This window comes from Schistocerca serialis, chromosome 1, assembly GCF_023864345.2.
Source record: "Schistocerca serialis cubense isolate TAMUIC-IGC-003099 chromosome 1, iqSchSeri2.2, whole genome shotgun sequence".
NCBI lineage: Eukaryota > Metazoa > Arthropoda > Insecta > Orthoptera > Acrididae > Schistocerca > Schistocerca serialis.
In genome coordinates this window covers 255,638,207-255,663,956 of record NC_064638.1, presented here as the reverse complement: position 1 = coordinate 255,663,956, position 25,750 = coordinate 255,638,207, and positions in this window count along the sequence as shown.

The window sequence follows — 25,750 nt, the reverse complement described above, 5'->3', positions numbered from 1 at the left end:
TTCTGCCGTCATAAATGTCACAGACAGAGGCTTATCCTGCTTAACAGAGATGGTAAGTCTGCGACCTCCACTTTCTTTCATGAGGCTTGGACATGCAATACCTGGTCGCGCCTACTCGTGCTTCGATCGCCCTTAAGCCACTTTCCATAGATGCTCTTGACAAAAGCATGCGAACAGCCAACCAGCTTCGCATTTCAGATTATTTTTGTTCCCAGGCGCCGGCCATAACATCCGCGGTTTGTCAAAGTCGTTTACGTCAATGGATTTCCCCTACTTGCGAACCGTATCTGAGCTGCAAAGGTTCTCCATTGGTTACTGTTTTCTTGCATACTTGCCTTACGGTGTCACGTGCACGTGACGCAATGAGCTGGCATTCATTCTCGCAGTGGGCAGTGGTCTTAATGTTTTGGTTTATCAGTGTAGTAGATCTACTGTGGGAGTCGACGGACATGGACGGGAAGCAGTAGTTGAAAAGTGAGTGAGAAAGGGTAAGCTTTGTAGAGGGAGATCTAAGCTTCACTATGTAATGTCTCTTGCAGCGGTCTCTCCGCGATATTTTCAGAAATTTTTATAAATTATATAACTCAGTACATATCTCGAAATATCTCTTCTTAGCTTACCGATTCCTAAACTTTAATATACGATGATTATCAATGCAAAGTAGTTTCAATCCCTATTATTCCTTGGAGCGTGCATTTACTCCATGGAATAGCTTCTCTGCTATCTATGTTTTCTCTTATGAAAAGAATGATGGAGATCTTGCCGATTAGCCGTGAAAGAACGATGATGTATACGTATGTATTGTTGAGCTAGTCGCCATCTTCATGAGATTCTGTATGAGAAGGAATTTAATACATGAACTAAACTAAAGTAAGTGGGTTCGCGTATTATTTAACTGATTATTATTGACAGTGTCTGCTTACTACGCTGTGTTACACGGGATCAGTGGGGAGCGTCTGATTTACACTGGACGAACCTGCCGTTTTGTACGCTCAAGATATCCAGTTTATTACTTTCAATAAATGGGCTAACACGGTCTTACCAGCAGATCTACGGTCTTCCCCATGTAATCACCGAAAGTTAATAATTATTACAAATATTTTCAGGAGATCGACTGACAATTTTCGTCGCACCGAGACTTCGAAATTGCTTCACTGCCTTATGGAATTTAAGTTAAGCTCAATTTAATCAGGATAGAACAATACTGAACTGTGTGAATGTGATAAGCCTGTTTTGTGAATGAAAATTCCCTTAATATACGCATGTTTCTTACTGTCCTGATCAGTAAGCTAAATCAGGCCGGTGTGAGAGAGGTTTTTTAAATTTCAGATCCCACAAAAAATATTAAATTTGGCGACCGTGACAGGACTCGAACCTGCAATCTTCGGATGGCAAATTCAAATGGATATAGTCTGCAGTAATTCAGAGAGATAAATAGGACTTCACAGAGTAGACTAGCATGGAGAGCTACATCAAACTAGACTTTGAACTGAGGATCACAACAAAAACAACAGCAACAGTAGATCCCCTGCAAGGGAAGTCCACTTCAGGCCGAGTTGTTCAAGGCGGCACCCACGCCGCTGCACGGCGGACCATGCTCCAGAAGCAGGACAAAGCTATAATCAATATTCATCAATCAGCCTCTGGCACCCGTGTGGCACGAGCTACATTTCTGAAGAAATATTTCTGGACGCGCCGGTGCTGGCGGGCGCCCACGATTGATGACCCGGACATTGATGGAAGGGCGCAGGCGCCGTGACAGGTGAAGTATTGGGGCCGCTCGTTAGATGTTTGGCCCGGCCCGTACCCGCCTCCGCCCCGCACACAGCGGGATGAAACATTACCTTCGTTCTCCGGCGGAGCAGGCGGCCGCCATTGTGGGACCGCTCGAGCCGGTAAACATCCGAAAAACGGCGGGGCCGCGCCACGTGTCCCGCCGAATCCTTTCATCACGGCCTGATTGATGCCGCCAGTGCGGGGGGAACGCCATCTGACAGCGCAAAAGCTCCTTATCTGGCGATAAGGGGCAGCAACATACTACACAACTGTCGGAGACTTCGCAACGCAGCTCGCGAGTGTGAATGCACTCCGATATTTCGGTGGAAGCTGGACTTACAAACAACAATCACCGACGCCGAGGTATAATTCGCTCTCAACACATATTTTCTAAATACAATGCCAGCACCAGTTGCACTTTTATTTTTATTTGAAAACCCATAATCTGTTTCGGCCGCCAGGCCATTATCCAGTGGTGTGTGTCAGACTTCCTGAGAAAACACAGAACGCCTGCTCTTTCATTCTCTGTTCTCTCAGGAGCTTTGACATGTAGAACTGGGTTAAAAATACGGTTCACAAAATGTGACTACACCAATTCAGGCTGTTTTAATTTTATTTCTAGACCATGCCCTCTTAGACAAATTATAGATTCAACTATATCTTCTCAAGAAGGCTGAATTACTTGGGCTGAAACCTAGGTAAAGGTTGGTTTCACTACCGCAATCGAGGCTGATAGTTTCTTATATATTAGATTATCACGATTGCGGACTGTGCAGCAGTGTTCAAAGTACAAAAACTCAACTGTACTTAAAAAAACTAATCCTAAGTGATAACTTTAAAAAGTTATTTATTTTATGTAATGAGTCAGTTCTCCTCAGGGCGGTCAGATTCGGTGCCGTGGGCGTCGATTAGCATCCATGGAATGTACTCCACTATTTCTCAGTTCACAAAAACTGCGAGTTCCTCCCTGTCACGTAAACTTCTGCAACATTGTAATAAAATGTACATGTTGGTTCACAATATCGATAAAAACTGCAATTCACATCATTTAAACAAGAAAATTTTCATTAACATTTAGCCTATCATTTGTGTGCATGTGACGCGTTAAGCTCATTTCTGCCCTTCACAAGAGGACGGGCAGAAGATATCCACGCACATTAATATAGAGATCAGTTTCGAGTAGGCGTTCAATGATGCTATGAAACCGGTAACCATAGGGGTATAAGCGCAGATATTGTGATCATTGGTACCTTAATAGCGCATGTACCCACTAGAATGTGTATTATTTGTTTTTTCACTGCGACTACAGTGTTCCTGCAAACACGACGCACAATTTACTTCAAAAATGGTTCAAATGGCTCTGAGCACTATGGGACTTAACTTCTGAGGTCATCAGTTCCCTAGAACTTAGAACTACTTAAACCTAACTAACCTAACGACATCACACACATCCATGCCCGAGGCAGGATTCGAACCTGCGACCGTAACGGTCGCGCGGTTCCAGACTGTAGCGCCTAGAACCGCTCTGCCACACTGGCCGGCCACAATTTACTACCTGATGTTTTCTGCGTGGTCGTACCTGCCTCACTAAGTAGACTACGGTTTTCAATATAGACTAACCGCTTTGCGTCCACACGTCCACACTTCAACATCTGATCTGCTGCTCAGGGGAAAATAAGCTTTCATGTACTTAGAGACACTAACTAACTTATTCCTGAAGGTTATAATTACTGGTCTGAAAATGAAATAAATTTTGGAAATTTTGGGACTAAACTGCTAAGGTCATCGGTCCCTAGGCTTACACTCTACTTAATGTTAAACTAACTTACACTAACAACAACACGCACACCCATGCCCCAGGGAGGATTCGAACCGCGCGAGCCGTAGCAAGGCGCCCGAGACCGCACGGCTACCCCGCGCGGCTGCAGATGAAGTAAACACTACTGTAATGCTGTTCAGTACACTGTCCTCAGTCGTCAATAAAAATATCTGTACATATACCCCAATACACAGTTTACTGAGGAAAAGCGTTTTGGCATTCTTTCTTTCTAAAGCTCGAGCATCGAGGACATTGTCGATTGCAGTGTTTCAGCTGCTCTCCCATAAAATCTGCGTCGCCTATACTGTTTCCACCACTATTAACACGGTGGTCATTAAGCTGCTCGTCGGCCTCCTTGGCCGATCGGCCGACCGTCGCTTCTTGCGCCGCTCCGAGCGTCTGCAGCCGAGTGACCACAGACCTCTAATGCGCGTCGTCCAAGTTGTGCCGGCTGCGATCCGCCAGCCGCTGCGCAACCGAACTTGGCGTCCCCGCGCAGCGCCGCAGCGGTATATACTACAGGATTTGGCTCGCGCTCCAGCAAACCGCCAAGAAACGGCTTACTTCCTTGAACCGATGCCACGCAGTTGCACACTCCATTCCCTCCAGCCTCCCCCGCCTCCGGGCGCCATGAAATATGAATATCTCGAGTCTATCAATCTCATTAATGTTCCCGGGAAGCGGTCATGCAGAGCCACTTGCAGATTACAATCGCCGTTTAGTCTCGCGGAGGAGGAGCAGGGTGCCGTAAGGAAGGGTAGGGGAGGAGGGGGTGGGGTGATGAAGGGGTGGGGGTCGTAGGGCAAGGGATAGGAAAACCTCCCGGTGTGCGGGGTGGTCGGAATCGCGACTGCGGCGCAGGGATGAGGCGCTTCCCCTAACTCACAACTGATAACAGAGGTGAACGTCGTAAGTCTATTTTAAGCGTTCGGCGATATATCAGATTAATTAAAGCAAAGCAACATTGTGTATCAACGCCGAGAATCTCCGGCTTGTAATAACTTTATAATTTACGGCTGCAATAGAGAGGGAGATGGAGAAACACAGAGGTAACGTGAGAGAGAGAACGTCCAATACGTAAGCACTGGCGATTGTTATATTACAGAACCGATCAGGGAATATTGGGACTAACAGTGTGTTGTAGTTCATTGCTATGGATTATTCTGACCAGTTTACTGACGTGTGACTATCCAATTGAACATTTAGTTCCTCCCTGCATCTGCTGACGACCATTCTGGGCTTGCATAATGTAAACTGACGAAAAGTGTAAGACAGGTAATAGAAAATATACCGCCCATCCAAAACGTTATGAGTCTGATTTTATTCTTGGCGTATAAACGGTGTCAGTGCAGTTAGTACGGGAGCAACTTGAAGTAACAACAGATGTGCATTCGACCAGTCAGTTGTGAAAAGACAGTGTTACCCAGTGTGTCAACGTTGCTGTGTTACAGACTGCAAGCGCCATATCTCTAAATCAAGAGTTCAAGGGATCATCAAGAATATTTTGAAAGAGAGGAATGCTCAAAAATGGCACAAATGGCTCTGAGCACTATGGGACTTAACATCTGAGGTCATCAGTCCCCTAGAACTTAGAACTACTTAAACCTAACATAAGGACATCACACACATCCATGCCCGAGGCAGGATTCGAACCCGCGACCGTAGCGGTCGTGCGGTTCCAGACTGAAGCGCCTAGAACCGCTCGGCCACACCGGCCGGCAGAGGAAAGCGTCTGAAAGTTTGTCCTACACACCTTGACTCCTGGACAAAAACGACACATAAATGCCTGCCGAAACTTCATTGAAATATTCGGACAATTATTTTTGGAGAAAGATATCAGTACGAACCTACCACAAAACGACAAACCGAGTTAGGTGGCGCAGTGGTTAGCACACTGGGCTCACATTTGGGAGGACTACGGTTCAACCCCGCGTCCGGCCATGCTAATTTACGTTTTCCGTGATTTCCGTAAATCACTTCAGGCAAATGCCGAGATGGTTCCTTTGAAAGGGCACGGCTGGCTTCCTCCCCTTTCCTAATCCGCTGGGACCAATGACCTTGCTGTTTGGTCCCTTCCCCCGGAAAATGCAACCAAAAGGACAAAATGCAGGAATTTACATGACGGGTCTACACTTTGACGACATAACCAACATTCAAGCCAATGTGACGTTTGAGCTGAACAAAATCCCGAAGAAGAACTTTCCTGACAGTTTCATTTGGTCGTGTGAACGTTCTGTTACACTCAAGTAGAGGGTGACAGTATATATCAACTAAGGCATTAAAATCACGATCTCAACTTCTATTTGTTGTTAATCCAGCCTCGAAAATTTTTGAAATGACTTGATACATATGTTCTTTCTTTTCTCATGTGAAGTATACTAGAAGATAAAAATTGTGTCTATTTTGCAAAAAGCTTTTTGGTCAAACTTTAGCAGTGACTAACCGAGGTGTCATGGTGGTTAAGAAATGACCTCTCATTCGGAGGGATGCAAACTTAAATCCTCGACCAGCAATTGCGATTTACGTTTTGTGTGGCTTATCAAATCGCTGAAGGCGAATAATAGGCTGTTCCCTTTTAGGAAGATAGGCCCATATCCATCTCCGTTCTAGTAACCATGCGTACTGTCACTAAAATCCTCCTTGTCGTAGTACGTTAATCTTACACTCTTCACGTTTGGCATCTAATAGTGATTAATTTTCTATTTCTAGTTACATCCCGCAACATATCTACGCTCTGTTCACACAGCTCCTGTAGATGATAAAATGGTGATCGGTGAGCCGCCAAGTAACTCCCAATGAAACGCCAAAGGTGTTCAGTATAGTCCGAAGTTTCGCAGTTCTGGAGATCATCTAGAACTCATTAATCACCGTCCTCGACATTACTGGTGTAGTACATGTAGTTTTATTCTGCTGAAACTTTTACATGAATGTACCAGACCGGAAATAAAAAAAACCGGGCAAATGCTCTACCAGTACATCTAACCAGGCGCTAGCCACGACCTGCCTTTACAGCTGTGGGGGTGGTTCGTGGATATCTTACTAGATAGAACATTTGCCCGCACTAGGCTAAAGTTCCACGTCCATGTCCTGGACAGGAACACAGTTTTAATCTTGCACTAAGTTTCAAATCAGCGAACATTCCACTGCAACGTGAAAATTCATTCTGTAAATAATAATGAGGCTGTCTATAGCTTTCATGCTGCATGGATTATAATCAAAAGATAATGTAAGCCCCCTCCAGCCGGTGTCGAGAAGGCGCTCTTCAGAAAGATACTTACCCGACACGAAAACTGAACCTGTTTCGCGTTGTTCGACGGTACGTTTTGATGTCCTGCACCTACTTCCAATTGTAATTAACAATGTTGAGTTTTGAAAGATTCACAACAGATGCGTCACACTCTGTTTCAACTTAAATTTCTGATATTTGACTATATTTACAACTCTTCGTCTTACATGAAGCAAAAGGAGCACACATTAACAGAGCATACCAGTACACCACATTAAACTTTCTTATATATTTTAGGTACTGGGAGATGAAGAAGCTTGCACAGGATAGAGTAGCATGGAGAGCTGCATCAAACCAGTCTCAGGACTGAAGACCACAATAACAACAACAACATATATTTTAAAGGCACATTTGCAGAATGGGCGTGGATACATTGCATAAACGTAGATATAAGTTTAGAATATAAATAAACAATTACTTAAGATATTAATTAGTATAAGCGGTTGTATCGATTGTGGCCTGCAACCGCTGTAACATTTGAATAATCACGCAGTTCAGTTGTCTTGCCGAGAAGAAGGCACCTTTTTCATTCTTGAAATATCTGCCATCGCTGCAGATAATTATTTGGCACACCGCTGTTATTCTATTTTATTGAGACCTAATCTCACTAGATGTATTCATAGTTACACATAGCAACAGAATTAATGTAAGTGTCTATGTAAATTAATTTAGTATAATATTTTGTGAATACAGTGACATTATTTAAACTTGTGTTTCATTTATGTTGCAAGCTATTTTTCCAGTTAAATGGCGTCTTGGCGTAGCTAAAGATTGCGTGTTACAAATTTAGTAGTCATCGTGTGGCTAGGATCTTCCGTCGGGTAGACCGGTCGCCTGATGCAAGTCTTCTTAGTTGACGCCATTTCGGCTACTTGCGTGTCGATGGGTATGAGATAATGATGATGAGGACAACACAACACCCAGTCGCCGAGCGGAGAAAATATCCGACCCACCGGGAATCAAACCCGAGCCCCTTTGCAAGGCATTCCGTCACACAGAGCACTCAGGTATCGGGGCGGATCGGTCCAGCACGAACCAACGTTTTGGAGTTATTCAGTCTACGAAGTCCGATAAATAAATATTTTCAGCAAAAAGCCATTGTCAGGCGGCCAAAGTTTGTATTAACATACTCTGAACAGATACTATTAACATTACCTATTATTATTTGTCTGCTCTCTGGTATTCTCAAACCAGACAGGAAAAGCCATGATAAACCAAAATATTTATGTGTGTTCTTGTGCTTCCCATGATTAGTGTGCAATGAGGAGCTGCAGATTATGAATTCTACCTTGAAAAAAAAAAGCCTCTTAGGACCCATGTCCATATAACATTTTGTCTTCTTCTCATGCGTCTTCTATGTGTCTTGCATGTTTTTAATGCCTTTTTGTTACACTCTGTATATACTAACTGCAGTTCAGCTATAAATAACATTGTTGTTATAGAGACTTAAGGTATTATGACGCATTAAATGTAATGACAGCCTTCGCACCGTGTTAAAATATACACAATACGTCGCTTTTAACTTAAGCAAAAAAGTGATGACATGTGGATTCCGATAAAATATCAGTACTGTGGCCGTACTTTAGTGACTATACGTGCTGCGAAACCGTTTATTTTTTACTAACACTTTATGAAATACAGATTTCGTTGTAGACGCTAAATCAACAACTATTGTTAAGACCGCTTCACCATGTAAATAAAGCAATTGGCGGTCTGTATAGTCTATATGTAAGGAAAATAATGGTACAATGATGTCAGTACTAGGTACGGATTCCTGTCAGCTATCCTCTTCATTTCGGAATAAATGTTGCATTTTATATTCCCAGTGATTTGTCACATATACTGTACTCTCATCTAGACATGTCCCAGCAGTTATAACTCAACATATATATATATAAATAGTTATATACTCTGTAAACTTTCGTTCAGTTCATTTTGTACCAGTATTATCAATTTTCTGTTCCATTCAACAACAGTTTCCAGATAGTCTCTTGTTTATATATGCTGTCCATTCACTCTCTCCCTTAACTTGATTCTGTCATCCATTAGAAACTTTTTTGTTAATTTTCAGTGTAACAATAGGGAAAGAAAAATCGTGCACTATTAAGTGGAAGTAAGTTATCTCTTTTACTGAAGATCCCTTTCATTTATTTGAGAAAGTTATAGAATTTTTACGCTGTTGCGTGCAATGCGCGTCAGCTGATTAAGCTTAAACAATACAGATTATGAATAAGAGATCGACGCGCCCTTTGGAATGAACGAACATTTTTACTCCATGTAATGGATTCTACGCAGAAGTAGTCATTTAACACATTCTTGTTCCAGAGAGTTTTCTGATGGTCAGTATGCAATTCTTCGTCTGGGTAGTCATTGTTGTAATCCGGAAAAAACATTCTATTAATTTGAAAGTATGTTTTCCACTTTATTATTTAGTGCAAAAACACCGTACGTATACTGAATAGTCGGCTAGTTCTCAACCATAAGTTTGATGCGTAGTCAGAACCTGCAGTCCCATAACAGCTCTGTTTCGGGGTGCATTTCTTTTCTCGAAATTTTCACTTTTACTACAATACGACGACAGTTACCATCCACCAGCAGCCATTTCAACTCTATGGACGTCACAGAAGTTCCAGTACGTAAGTCTTTCAATTAATCATGTATCGTATCTTCGAATCCATGCCAAGACAGTAATCACAATTCTAATTTTTGAAGTGCTCTTATGGAGGAATTAGTCTTATTAATCGAGTGCACCATAATTTTAAGAACTACATCCTAAATATTGTAGGATGTGAAGTCCGCCAGTTATGCAAAACGCCGTTTTTCCAAGTACCCAAACATGTTTCGGCACCACTGTGCCATCATCAGTGGGTTTTCGTTTTATTTAATCTTTACGCTTGGCGTGCACGATTTTTCAGGACCACTTGTGTGTTATTTATTACAGGTAGCTTGTCATGTTTTCGTGTGGCAAGCTCTTTTATTCTCAGCCATATGGTGAGGCGTCGTAATGGGTACGTAAATATAACACGTATTTTAACAAATAAAGTCGTAAAAGAACTTTGCACTTCACCAAAACACAGTGTAATTGCGGTGTAGTTTTGGTGAAGTGCAAAACGCTTTTACGACCTTGTTTGTGAAAATACGTGTTATATTTACGAGTGCATTACGATACCTCACCATGATGCTGAGAATAAAATGGCTTGCCACACGAAAACATGACACGCTACCTGTACTAAATATCACACAAGTGGTCCTGAAAAATCGTACACACCAAGCGTAAAGATTAAATAAAACAGAAACCTACTGATGATGGCACAGTGGTGCTGAAACATGTTTGGGTAGTTGAAAAAAAAACAGTGTTTTGAATAACTGGCGGACCTCACATCCTACAATTTTAACTGCAATCACGGGAAACACAAGGAGCTGCAAATCCAAATGATGAATCCTAAAGATTGTCCCCTCGATAATTAACTTAAATAAGTTGAGGAAAGCCTAGTCACTTTTAAAAGTGTAAAGGTGTAAGTTCTTTTCATAACGAGAACAATTTGTACAGTGTAATCTATATTATTGAGAAGCTAAAATGCTCATGAGCACCCAGTCACCAAGCCCCAGTTTCCGGCTTCCAATGGCAACAAATATCGGTTTTCAGAATTTTATGAACCTGTTGACCGAACCGAAAAATTTAAAACGCTGTCTTTAAGACGTTTAACCCTACGTTAAACGTTTAACGAAATAAGTCAAGCATTAAAATTAGAAACTTTGTGTGTAATTCACGAGATGGCATAGCTCATGCCGCGCAAATTACTTAGACTATATTCATGCTGCTTTTGAGAGTGAGAGAGCTTACAATGGCGTGTACTCATGATTTCGAGCCTCTAGAATCATTTATGAATGAAAGGAAAAGAGATTAGGGCTAACTACATTTTCGCTGTTCAATCAATAAAACTTCATCATCAGGGCTGATATTTTTACTACTGTTTTAATAATAACTCGTTCGTAACATATTTTACAGTATCGACACATACCTGTGGATACACCTACAGAATTACTGTGTATCACTGTGGGATCATAACTCATAAGAGATGTGATAAACCATTGAGATGCAATAAAAACTAGCGATTCATTAAATAAACGGAGGTGGAGGGGCTGCTTCTTACAATGTATTGCGCGAGATGAAGGTGATGTGAAGTTTTTCTGCAGAAAGAAAGGTAAGAAACAATTTCGAGCTGCGAACACACACCTGTGTGGTAGTCCTCGCAACCAACTGCCCCTATTTGCTGACTGCCAGCCGTGCCGGTCAGCTCGGCGGGTTAGCCTACTATGAGAGGCAGCCAAGTTCCACTGCCTGGTCGCCGTACCGTATAGCGTTGTATTGTCCTGCATAGCAGCGAGCGGCGGCCGGCGCTGAGGTGGCGGTTTCGGACGTGGCACCGTATTTATGGCAAGTGGTGGCGTCCCAGCCGCTGCTTAAACTACGGGCCCGGCGTCCAGGAGCTGAATCATGTAATTACTCCGCCCCTGGACCCTCGCACGGTGGCGATCCGAGCGTCGCCGTATCCCGGCCTGCAAAGTAAGGCGACCACCGCAGATCACCTGACCGAGGCCATCACAACTTGGCCTGCACGTCGTGTCGCTCGCACCTGTACACACACACACACACACACACACACACACACACACACACACACACACACACACACAGCTCACAGCACAGGTAAGTGAAGTAAGCTGATGCCGAGATCAATAGAACAGTTTCCCTCGCGTAATTATTAAGTTTTAATTACCACTTCGGAACAGTGAAAATATACAACTATTTATTGTTGCAGTTATGTCCCTACAGTCCTGATACACACTCTGGAATCCCCACGCCACATTACCGTATCACGCCACTGGTGAAGCCGAAAACAAAACGGCGTAGCCTACTAATGAAGTGTAGTTTCGTGCAGCATTAATTCGTTTCTCCACTTCTGAAGGGGAACAATGTCACAACAACTCATGCTAATTTTTGTGCTATCCATAATGGATGTGAGATCGTGGTTGTAAAAATCAGTGTTAAAATGTCGACTCAACACCTATTTAGAGTGTATAAAACACTAAATCCGAGGTCGTCAAACTGCGGTTCGAATCAAGTGTTCGTGAGGACTGCCGTTCTTAGGTATATTTTATAATAATACGCATCTAGCAACTAATAGCCTAATCCTCAAGCGTCATCAGGGCTTTTTAAAAATATAGTTTTCCTGTTTAGTAACAAATAATACTTACAGGGACAATAATATTTAAGATGTGCTTAATTTTTATTGACGTTAGTGGATACGGCCATGAGATAAGTAAAGCTGGCCGCTTTTCTCACAGGCAGAGGGGCAAGAAGTGCGGCCACTGTGGGGTTAGAGGTTGTGACGGGGAGGGGTTCAAATGTTCAAATGTGAGTGAAATCTTATGGGACTTAACTGCTAAGGTCATCAGTCCCTAAGCTTACACACTATTTAACCTAAATTATCCTAAGGACAAACACACACACACACACACACACACATGCCCGAGGGAGGACTCGAACCTCCGCCGGGACCAGCCACACAGTCCGTGACTGCAGCGCCTTAGACCGCTCGGCTAATCCCGCGTGAAACGGGGAGGGGGAAATGATTTATTGCTCGTCTTCCATTACCGATAACCCACCGCCTAGCGCAACTTGTACCGACCAGTTGCTATGGTATAAATTTTGACATAGAAGTAAGATCTCTGAGAAAGCGCATCACAGAGACGGTCATCTTCAAATGCAGTACATATTTGTAGCAATGACTGTGAAAGTAAATTCAGGAAGAAATTATGGGAAATAAGGATTTAACATCCCATCGATATCGTGGTCACTAGAGACGCTGTACTGCTCGAAATGTTTCGGGAATGGGTAAGGAAATCGACCGCGCATTTTCAAAGGCCTCGAGCGATTATGGGGATATCACAGAAACTTAAATCTGGGTTTTGGGACTTGCATTTTAACCGTCGTCCTCCAGAATGTGAGTCCAATGTGATAACCATTGTGCCGCCACGCTTTATGAAATTAAATTAAGGCAACTGTAATATAATGGAATGAGTAGAAGAAAAATTACATTCAAAATATTTAGTAAACATTTGTGATCATATACTGGATAATGCATTTAGAAATAAGTCCATGAATGAATAGTCAATGAATTATCTGCTCACAGAGACAACACAACAATACTTCGTCTGTCAGTTAGAATGTCACAGCTTCGGGGTCACTGAGGGTGGCAGCAATCTCCAACAGAACAGTCGACACGAACTGTTCCGAATGGTGCCCACTTTTAACGACCAGTACATGGGGGCGACTGGCCAACTTACTGCGCCCTTATTACAGCTAGTCTACTAGGAGCTCACAACATATTAATTTAGGTAGGTTACCATTTAATAATAAGGTCAGTAACTACGCGGCCAAACGTATCACACATCGAGGTCAGTATTGGTTTTTGAGTGAAAAAGTTTGGCGATTACCGCACCAGACTTTATTCGTTTCGATGTCCAAACCTTCATTTTCAGAACAGCCGTACAAAAATCTCTAAAACCGACCTATGCAAAACAAAAACAAGAAGAAAAATAATAATAAACTAACGTGGCTACTTCCCTTGCAGCCATGCCCTCCTAAGATTACTTCCACACCAATGTCAGGTGATAAAATAGATTAAAATACAAGTCCATACATTGTCCTGGGTACTGGCAGCGTCACAATAATAGCTGTACACGACCCGTGTGTCTTTCTGAATTAACAACTTACAGGTGACACAAATAACATTTTCATAAACTTTACAGATCTGCTTTAAGATCTGTTGATGGTTTAGTGACTTTACAGCTTTCTGTTCACGACTGGATTTGAATTTCTGGGCTACCCCGCATAGTTGCACACCTTTGTCCCTTTTGTATTCTCTTTGAGTTTCATGTTAACATTCAGGAAGTGCTCACTAGCGGTAGTTCCGTGATTCCCTGCGAGATGTGGCTTTCAGAAACATACACGCACCGTGTGTTCATATAGCTGTTATCGTGACGCTTCCACTCCCCAGGACGATATATGAAATCGCGTTGTAATCTATATTATCACTTTATGGCAATTTGGAAGTATATTTTAAGAGGACACGGCTGCGTCGGAAGTAGCCACTTTATTTTATTATTATTTTCCTTCTTGTTTATGTTTTATATTAGTCACTTTTAGAGAGTCTTAGACCGTTATTCTGAAGATGAAGAAACGCATAAATTCTGGTTTGCTTTCTTTATTTTTTATATATACTGAGCTGACATTTTCACGTTAACTCACGTTATCTTGGTGGAGGTTTATGGCTACAGTGTATGGCATTATGACGCAGTGATTAGGTGAAATAGAGTTTGCAGTGCAGTTACACAACTTTTAGTGACGAAAAACAAAGTGGCAGACATCTTACTTTCAGGTTTCAATATTTCGCATGATATTTAGAACAAAAGAAATGTTACTGCCCACTAGGATCCATGACGAATAAGAAGACATCAAGTTTAGGGTCAGGTTTTGAGGCTGCATAGAAAAATGATGTGCGGTAAGATGCCGCAATTGAACGCAGCCAGAGAGGTTTGACGTGATTTTAGAGAGACACTAGAGTCATTTGTGAGAGGGTAGATTCTGTCGACGGAACAGCACCAGGCTAAATCGCACACACAGCCTGATATGCCTAGAAACTACCGGAATAGGTCAAAAAATGGAGTCGACGAACCACGCCACTTCATTTAAACTGCGAGTATCCTGTTTACTACAAAAACTAATTCGTCAATTGAAGGGATTGTCTGGTGCCAACATTTGTAATGCGAGACAGTGTGGGCTCTCGGGAGAGAAGGACGCGCAAGACCTCTTCATCGACACTCGTAAGCCGATGGTATGGTTTGGGTATACACTCCTCGAAATTGAAATAAGAACACCGTGAATTCATTGTCCCAGGAAGGGGAAACTTTATTGACACATTCCTGGGGTCAGATACATCACATGATCACACTGACAGAACCACAGGCATATAGACACAGGCAACAGAGCATGCACAATGTCGGCACTAGTACAGTGTATATCCACCTTTCGCAGCAATGCAGGCTGCTATTCTCCCATGGAGACGATCGTAGAGATGCTGGATGTAGTCCTGTGGAACGGCTTGCCATGCCATTTCCACCTGGCGCCTCAGTTGGACCAACGTTCGTGCTGGACGTGCAGACCGCGTGAGACGACGCTTCATCCAGTCCCAAACATGCTCAATGGGGGACAGATCCGGAGATCTTGCTGGCCAGGGTAGTTGACTTACACCTTCTAGAGCACGTTGGGTGGCACGGGATACATGCGGACGTGCATTGTCCTGTTGGAACAGCAAGTTCCCTTGCCGGTCTAGGAATGGTAGAACGATGGGTTCGATGACGGTTTGGATGTACCGTGCACTATTCAGTGTCCCCTCGACGATCACCAGTGGTGTACGGCCAGTGTAGGAGATCGCTCCCCACACCATGATGCCGGGTGTTGGCCCTGTGTGCCTCGATCGTATGCAGTCCTGATTGTGGCGCTCACCTGCACGGCGCCAAACACGCATACGACCATCGTTGGCGCCAAGTCAGAAGCGACTCTCATCGCTGAAGACGACACGTCTCCATTCGTCCCTCCATTCACGCCTGTCGCGACACCACTGGAGGCGGGCTGCACGATGTTGGGGCGTGAGCGGAAGACGGCCTAACGGTGTGCGGGACCGTAGCCCAGCTTCATGGAGACGGTTGCGAATGGTCCTCGCCGATACCGCAGGAGCAACAGTGTCCCTAATTTGCTGGGAAGTGGCGGTGCGGTCCCCTACGGCACTGCGTAGGATCCTAGGTCTTGGCGTGCATCCGTGCGTCGCTGCGGTCCGGTCCCAGGTCGACGGGCACGTGCACCTTCCGCCGACCACTGGCGACAACATCGATGTACTGTGGAGACCTCACGCCCCACGTGTTGAGCAATTCGGCGGTACGTCCACCCGGCCTCCCGCATGCCCACTATACGCCCTCGCTCAAAGTCCGTCAACTGCACATACGGTTCACGTCTACGCTGTCGCGGCATGCTACCAGTGTTAAAGACTGCAATGGAGCTCCGTATGCCACGGCAAACTGGCTGACACTGACGGCGGCGGTGCACAAATGCTGCGCAGCTAGCGCCATTCGACGGCCAACACCGCGGTTCCTGGTGTGTCCGCTGTGCCGTGCGTGTGATCATTGCATGTACAGCCCTCTCGCAGTGTCCGGAGCAAGTATGGTGGGTCTGACACACCGGTGTCAATGTGTTCTTTTTTCCATTTCCAGGAGTGTAGTAGTGAACAAGATTGCTGAAATGTTGTATAACAGTCACCTTGCTTCAATGCCATTGGTTTTCCTATCCAGTAACAATTCGCCGCCTAGTCGTTGTAACGCTGACAATTGTTGTAAGATATGATGCTTCCAAAAGCATATCAATAATGTACTGTAGTTGTAATGATGACTTTATAATAAATAACAGTCTTATCTTGACTTTGATTTCGGGTTGGGAACCCAATGCAACCTTGGAGTTTTTATTAGTTCTTGCTGATGTTGTGGCACACGCTGTATGGAGAGTATTGAGTGTATCCGTTGTGCAACAGGATACAAAGGTAGAGGTAGAGGTGGATGTCAGTTGTGCTTGAGCAGTACAAAACAGATCTCGGTCCGCTGGATTTCGCAGGAGAGAGTGTCTACAAGGCAAACACAACAACAGCTTTTTAAATACCTACGCCACAAGCAACTTATACCGTTGCAAACCGTTTTAGGCTAAACCAGATGATTTCCTTAACCACAGATTCACGGAGAACGGGTGCTGGGTGCGTCACTATGACCCCCAGACACAGGAGCAAAGTCATTAGCGCAAACACGTCGATTCACCGCTACCGAAATAGGCGTAAGCCCAGCCTTCATCAGGCAAGATGATGGTGAGCGCTTTAGAGTTAGAAAATGTGTGGTGATAACAAGTTACACTCGTAAGGATAAACCACCAGAAGAGCATGGTACCGGAATATCTTGTCGAAGTTACGGGACACTCTCAAGCCGAAGCGTCGCAAGAGGTTAGTGAAGAGGGTATTGTTGCTGCACAGAAACAGATCAGCTCATTTTGTACATGGCACAGAAAAACATACCGCCTCTTTGCCTTACAAAATTCATATTCTTCTTACATGGAACCCAACGTTTTAGTCCTCTTTCCTTGGCTTAAAAAAAAAGAAATTAACTACATGGTACACATTCTCAGAGTGGCAACGAATTGATTTTCTAATTGGAATGTTTCTCGAACTGACAAAATGCAGACTTCTACAGCAAGCCGGAGATATCATCCGAGCTTGGGAAAAATGTGTTGCTTTCAAGGATGAATATACAGAGTAAGGTTAACATCATCACCAAATTTTATGATAGCAGTTTCATTCTTTACGATGTGATAACTAAAACTTTATGAAAACCCCTCGTATACGTTGAGAAAGCAATACTCTTTTCACGTGGTGACGATACAAAATATTTTTATGTTTTCACTGAGACGGAGAAATGGTTAACAAGGATTTTTATCGTATTGTGATGAGCTTAAACGCCCCATCCCTCCACGTATAGATTTCTCGTTCGTCACTTAAATTGCTGTTGCCTCAACATGACATTATGCCCGTGCGCTATTTAACAGCTTTTTACTACCCTTTCTCCTCTTATACATGTATCGTTGTTGTGGTCCACAGTCCGAAGACTGATTTGATGCAGCTCTTCATGTTGACCGATGCTGCAAAGTCTTCATCTCTCCTTAATTACCGCAAACTAAATCCATTTGAAATTGTTTCAATATGTCTAGGGCTCCCACTAAATTCCCCTACTCTTTCCCCAAACCGCAAACACACTCTTGCCTCCATTACCAATCGACTATGCTCTTGTTTCTCAGGACGCATCCTGTCAATTGATTCCATCTTTTAATGAAATTACGACACAAATTTCTTTTACCCATTTTCATTCAGCACCTCCTCATTAATTATTAAATCTATCCATCTAATCTTCAGCGTCATAGCACCACAGTTCGAAAGATGTTTTCTTCATATCACAGCTGTTTGTCGTCCACGTTCCACTTCCATTTAAAGCTTTAAGAAAAAAATTCCCAATACTTCAACTGATATTGGACGTTAATAAATCCCTCTTTTTCAGAAATGTTTTCCTTTTCACTGCCAGACGTTACAACCCTGCCTCACTCCCTTCTCAACTACAACTTCCTTTTTATGTCCTTCACTGTCATAAATGCAGCCTGGTTTGCACACAAGTTCTAAATAATCTTTCGTTCACTATATTTCACTCCTACTAACTTCAAAATTTTAGAGAGTGTGATCCAGTAAAAACTGTAAACAGCTTCCTCCATCTCTACAAATCCTACAACTGTAAGTCTGCCTTTCTTCAGCCTGTCTTTAGGGGTTAGTGCTGCCTCACGTGTTCCCACATTTCATCAGAACCGCAAAATTAGCTTCCACCAGTTTGAATTCTTCTGTAAACAGTTTGTGTCAATATGTTGTACCATGAGTTCCTAAACTCATTATTTGGTAGTATTCACACCTGTCAGTTCGTGCCGTCTTTGGAATTATAACCCTTCATTCTACACGCTATAAATTTCTTCTCCGCTGTACATCCAGCTGAGTTGTTTTTTAAGCAAACAGTTTTAGAAATTAGTTTCATAGTTTAAAAATAAAATTTGATAGGGAAAGGCGCTGATCCTTACCACTTTTCTGCTCAATATGTGTAAATTGCACAGCAGTTTATCTTCCCCGGTAGGGAATGCTGTAACATACCATGCAGCCTCCTATATTCACTTTTCTTTATGTCAGCAACTTGTAGTTTTCTCGTTAGAGTTGCTGACATTCGGACACAAGGCCTTGGTTGTAATTTCCGGCTGGGAGGGGGATTTTCTCCACCAGGGACTGCGTGTGTCTGTATTGTGTCCATCATCTTCGTCGCCAAAGTTGTGTCAAATAAAAGGGCTTGCACCCGGCGGCAAAACATCCATTCGCACAACAAACTTTTCTTTCTAATTATTTCTGTATGTTATTGACATTTAAGTAAATCTGTTGAAAAGTATAGAATTATTTTTTAGTTTGATTTCTGTGCTTCGGTACATTGCCAATTCCACCTAATTGCCCTTTCAAGGCAGAAGGTGTCATAAGTTTTTGACTTGCGCACTCCTTTAAGCGATAATCTCTGCAAGCTATGAGTGAATGTTAAACGGGCATGGACCATTAATGTTTCCCAAGGTTTCTATTGTCTATGGCGTCTGTGGAACAACTAGTCTTCACCCTACCCGATGCTAAAGGAACTGACATTTGTTTTATGCAGTTCGTGATGCCGCTGCTGCCATTTGATCTCAGTGATTGATTGCCTAGTGAGGTATTCAGTTTATTTGAATTGTGAGGTGTTGAATTCATAACACAATATTAGTACCTGCAGTGTATTTGAATGCGGAAACGTTTGCAAGGTTTTACTGTGGCAGAAGTATCTTCAAAAATGTTCGCTTACCCTTCTCTCTTCACACCCGCCAGTCTTTCACAGAAGAACATAGTCTGCTGCTCCGGCGTAATCAAGGGCTCCGCACTTCGCGAAGAGCTTCTTACATTCGCCTCTCGTGACGACTGCCACACCCAGCCACTAACCGCATAGTCAACGCAGAATCCGTGGACTGACCCTATGGTATGTCACCATAAGGCAATAATGAGTGTCCTTCGAGGTACATCTACGTTCAACATACGTAAGTAAATGGCGGTGACTCTTCTTTGTGTCCCAGAGACCGTTGGCGCTACGTCTTCCAGTGAGCATCTACCAGCTGGTCACTGCGTCTCTAAAATACGGCGATACAGTTGTCTTTGCGTGACGGTCTACTGTCAGATGTGGCGCGTTGTGTGATCCACTTCCATCTAAAAGCACATCTCTCTAAAAATTTTCAAATAAGATATAAATGCAACTGTTGTAAGTTGTCTGTTCCTTTCACGGGTAGAATAACACCTTACTGTGAATATAGTCCTGAAGCTGAATTCGCGTCTTCGTGGTTGGATCGATTATAACGATGATTACTTAGTCTTAATTTCACTAACACAAATGAAAATAAACTAAGTGACCGGCCGAAAGAACGAGTAAAGTAAAGCTGTCAACAACCTAAAGATCGGTTTGAACCTACAGTACTTTACAAGGTATGGTACTATTGAAGGTGCCACGCTGTAGCCTTCCTCCAACCTTTGAACTGACTTACCCAGCCAGTTATAGATGGAGCTACACTTTAACGTGGATCCTGAGCCACGCTGTAAGTCGACATTCTCCACATTAATAGAGATACAAGATGTGGCAAGTGACGTAGGAAAATCGTAGGAGTGATCCGCGATCGGACCCAAGGCTTTCAGATTTCTTGTTTAGCACTTGAACATTAAGCCACGGGGCGGCCGAAGTGGCCGAGCGGTTCTAGCAGCTTCAGTCTGGAACCGCGCGACCGCTACAGTCGCAGGTTCGAATCCTGCCTCGGGCATGGAAGTGTGTGATGTCCTTACGTTAGTTAGGTTTAAGTAATTCTAATAAGGGAACCTCCCCATCGCACCCCCCTCAGATTTAGTTATAAGTTGGCACAGTGGATAGGCCTTGAAAAACTGAACACAGATCAATCGAGAAAACAGGAAGAAGTTTTGTGGGACTATGAAAAAAATATGCAAAATATACAAACTGAGTAGTCCATGTCCAAGATAGGCAACATCAAGGAGAGTTTGAGCTCCTGAGCGCCGTGGTCCTGTGGTTAGCGTGAGTAACTGCGGAACGAGAGGTCCTTGGTTCAGGCACTCACACATAATCAACTTCGCTCTCCAAAATTCCAGGACATGTTTAGATTTGCTTGGGCATATGCAGGACTTGACGGTCTACACACGGAAAAATTTGAAAACGTTAAAAACATATGTTTTGACAGAGCACAAGGAAAACTGCGCGACTGTGAAACTGTTGCATTCATTTGTTGCAGTTTATGTGACAAACTCTTATGTTTTCATCACTTTTTTGGGAGTGATTATCACATCCACAAGAAAACCTAAATCGGGCAAGGTAGAAGAATCTTTTTACCCATTCGCCAAGTGTACAAGTTCGGTGGGTCGACAACATATTCCTGTCATGTGACGCACGTGCCGTCACCAGTGTCGTATAGAATATATCAGACGTGTTTGCCTGTGGAGGAATCGGTTGACCTATGACCTTACGATCAAATGTTTCGGTTCCCATTGGAGAGGCACGTCCTTTCTTCTACTAATCTCACGGTTTTGCGGTGCGGTAGCAAAACACAGACACTAAACTTATTACAGTGAACAGAGACGTCAATGAACGAACAGACAGAAAATAACTTTTCGAAAATAAAGAAAGTAAACTTTTCACTCGAGGGAAGACTTGAACCAAGGACCTCTCGTTCCGCAGCTGCTCACGCCAACCACGGGATCACAGCGCTCCTGAGCTCACGCTCTCCTTGATGTTGCCTACGTTACGCATGCACTACTCAGTGTATATTATCCTTATTTTTTTTTCATAGTTCCACAAAACTTCTTCCTGTTTTCTCGATTTATCTGTGTTCAGTTTTTCAGGGCCTATCCACTGTGACAACTTATAACTAAATCTGAGGGGGGTGCGATGGGGAGGTTTCCTTGTAAGATCTAGGGGACTGATGATCTCAGATGTTCAGTCCCATAGTGCTCAGAGCCATTTGAACTAAGCCACGAAAGTGTTGCCGGAAAACTCCAAAGAAAGTATCAGACGCTAAGACATTTGTTTATAAACTACATTTACTGAGACTTCGAATTAATACATTATGTGAGTGACCACATGATGTAGTACACCAAAGTTGTGTAACAGGATATTATTTCAATCAAATTCGTTCCATGAAATGTCAATTCGCTGTTCCATTATATACGTAGTCCACCTGTAATGGTTCATCAGAGCATGGTAAATGACCCGGTATGATGACAGAAAGTCGTGAAAAGATCGCTAACGCTACCTCCCTCGCGGCTGGCTCACATCCGTATGGCCAACCACCAAAGACTGTCTTTCCCCATGGATTTTCGCGTTCGTACATCGCCCAAAGACCTTCGCATCACGGTGTGAAGACATGTGCCCGAGTCATTGGCCCTAGCGATCACACCGAAAAACCTATAAAATAATATTTCTGTTTCAGTCACCTTTTACTACTCTATTTTACTACGACGCGTTTCCGCAGCATGCGGCCATAACACCCACTTTAAACTAACATGTACGCTAATATTTTGTTTACAGTTTCCTTTGTAGTATGGTTAATTATGTGGTCTATTTACTGGGTGTACCAGTGAAATCATGCGCCAAAAATTTATCCCTGATTTATTTCAGTATATAAATGAAGTGAAATGTATAATGTCTGAAATTATGCTTTTGCTGGCTATGTATTTGTCTGACACACATAGCATACGAAGAAATACAACACCTTCAACGAGCTAGATAGCGTAGCGGTCAGCACACTGTACTCACATTAATGAGGACGACAGTTCAAATCCCCGCCCAGCCAACCAGTTTAGGTTTTCCGCGATCTTCCTAAATCGCTCCAGGCAAATGGTGGGATGGTACCTTTGGAAGGACGCCCATCACTGAAACAATCAGAGCTTGTGCTCCATCTGTAATAACCTCGATGTCATCAGGACGTTAAACTCTAAATTGGCTCTATTTTCCTCTACAGGAACGTCACGTAACACTGTCATATTCATTTGGTTGCGTTCCGTAGGTTTTTAACTGGTGAGACAAATCTTATTTCAGTTGCTAAAATAGTACACACAGCAAAAGTATGATCTTTTTTTTTATAGGAAAGCATAATTATGTCTTGGCTTGTATTATACAGTATGGTTCCTTAATATTATTTTCTAATTCAGTATTGTTATCATTGTTTCAGTTATCTAAGTATGTTTATGTAAATAAAACATGCATTGTACATTGGAGGCATTTCTGAAGAAATTTAAGTTATTACTTTCCAGTAGCAACCTGGAACCATGAACTGTTTCATGAGTGACAATTACTAATTCTTCCGTCGTTTTGGTACCCTTCGTCCATTTTACTTAATACACATGATTATCGTTTACGATATCAGAGAATGGATGGCCAGTGTTATCAATGTGAGTGGCTATTACTGATGTAGCAAAAAATGGTTCAAATGGCTCTGAGCACTATGGGACTTAACATCTATGGTCATCAGTCCCCTAGAACTTAGAACTACTTAAACCTAACTAACCTAAGGACAGCACACAACACCCAATCATCACGAGGCAGAGAAAATCCCTGACCCCGCCGGGAATCCAACCCGGGAACCCGGGCGTGGGAAGCGAGAACGCTACTGCACGACCACGAGCTGCGGACGCTGATGTAGCATAATTATTTGTGTGGGAGGCATTTATGTATTATGTAGTATTCTGCCTAGTGGCAGGTCCATGTCTTCGTACGGAGAATTTCTGATCCCACTGTTCCCTGTCTTCAGCTTCTTCCTTCAGTCTGTTGTATCTTCTTCCATTTTTCATGTCGTCCAGTTGTTGAATTCTTCTTCTCTCTCGCCCTGCGTTTCCTCTGAGTTTCCCTTCGATGACATCATGCATGAGTCCCCCTTTTCTAAGTACGTGTCCAATCCAGTTCGCCTTTCTCTGAAGAATTGTACGCAGAATACTTTTCTTCTCTCCTACTCTTCGCAGTACATCGTCATTTTTTAAGCGATCTGTCCACTTGATGTTTTCCATTCTCCTCCAGCACCACATTTCAAAGTTCTCTAAGTATTTTTTCTCCTTCTTTCTCATGGTCCATGTCTCTGCTCCATACAGTGCAATGCTCCAAATGTAGGACTTTATCAGTTTTTTCCTCAATGCCAAATCAACTTGCTGGTCAGCAGAATCCTCTTCTTGTTGAAAGCAGCTTTGTCCATGGCGATTCTTGCCCGGATTTCGTTGGTGCAGTGGGCATCCTTTGTGATAAAACTTGAACTGATTCACATTTTCCAGTTCCCGATTGTCAACAGTTATCTTCAAGTGTTTCTGACGTTTAGACATGCGCCATTTACTTGTTCACTTTATTTACTGTGGAACTCTCACAGTTGGCCTGCAAAGAGCGTTTTGCATGTAGTGAACATTGTTTTGTAAATGCCAATAAAATCATTATGCTACATTGTGTCACGTCTTGCTCTCTGCAGCCCTCCTTCGTTACTAGCTATTTGACCTACTTTATTGTTTCCTCATATTCCCACGTACCCGGCACTCACTTGTTTCCTTTCCTGCTGAAGAAGGAGAAAGGTATCCAGTAGGATTAATGTGATATACTCTAAAATGACATCGGATCCGAAGTACTACACTGTGCACAAGAATTAATGGGTCACTTTTATGAACCCCCATAATTTTCTCCTTTTACGACGCAGAGGTTTGAAACTTGTCTCAAAGGTGCCCACAACCTTCCCTGGGTGATTCAACCCTCAGCTAAGGACATCGAACGCTTGTAACCCCGCGCGACTGCAATTTTTGCTCTGGTGTACACGGTGGCACCACTACGGAACGTTCAAATCCGTTCAACGAAAACTGTATGTGATACGAGGCAGCAAAGGATGTTTATGATTTTTCAGCCTTCCTGTTTGGAGTCCTCCTAAGGTTTGATCTCAGGGGGAGACAGATATGCGACATTAACACACCCATGAATAACATGGCAAAGAGTCCCTCCAACATCCTCACTCGCTCCCCGCCCCCCTCCCCCTGTTTGGTGACACCCCTCTTTTGTTGAGAATATTAAAAACGTGCCTGTACAGCGACTGGCTGATTTCTAGATCCCTGCAGATGGCACCCCTCTCGACATCCCTCAGATTTAGCTTGTTACCAGCAAGTGGAGTAGCAGGGCGTTGAAGGGCTTGCCTGCCCACAGGCGCCAAAAAATTGGTTCAAGGTTGTCTCTGCAGAGGCACATTTTTAATGAGCTCAACAGAAGTGCATAGGTGGCACCAAAGGTGGACGCTCTTAGAGAGGCCCTTCGCCATTTTATTCATGCATTTGTCAATGTCACAATACCTGTGATAACAGCAAAGAAGGTCTCAGAACAGGAGTGCTCAAAGACCATAATCACCCATTGCTGGTTTGGAACACATCGGATTTCGTCGAATGGTTCTGAACGGTCCCTACTTGTTCAGCCTGGTATACTAGAGCAAACTTTGCAGAGGTCAGATCATGTACACCATGTACATCATGTATGTCATGTACCATAAACACCCATTGCTGATTTGGAACACATCGGATTTCGTCGAATGGTTCCGAACGGTCCCTACTTGTTCAGCCTGGTATACTTGAGCAAACTTTGCAGAGGGCAGATCATGTTCGAAACAGGGCAACAGTATTGTTAGAGAAGGGCGAATCGTGTGTGGGGGTGCTGTGGCTTCAAAGGTTGTCAAGAACATCGTTCTGTTGGACGTCGCCCTACAAACTGTGGTTGAAGACGATGAAATGTATGTAAATGAACGCGCGAAATGAAGAAGTGGTTTCACTGGCGCCTTTTCTACCACCTCCTCAGGGCTTTTCGTATGGATTCTGAGCGGCTGTATGCCTGAAATATTTTCATCAGCCGCCAAGAATAAAACAATGCGATTTCAACTTTGAGTTTCAGTGGTGGGAAGAGCTGTGGTGAAATTTGACGCCAACGTTACCTCATTAACTTGCATTACATGTCACATGGAGCCGCACGGGATTAGCCGAGCGGTCTAGGGCGCTGCAGTCATGGACTGTGCGGCTGGTCCCGGCGGAGGTCCGAGTCCTCCCTTAGGCATGGGTGTGTGT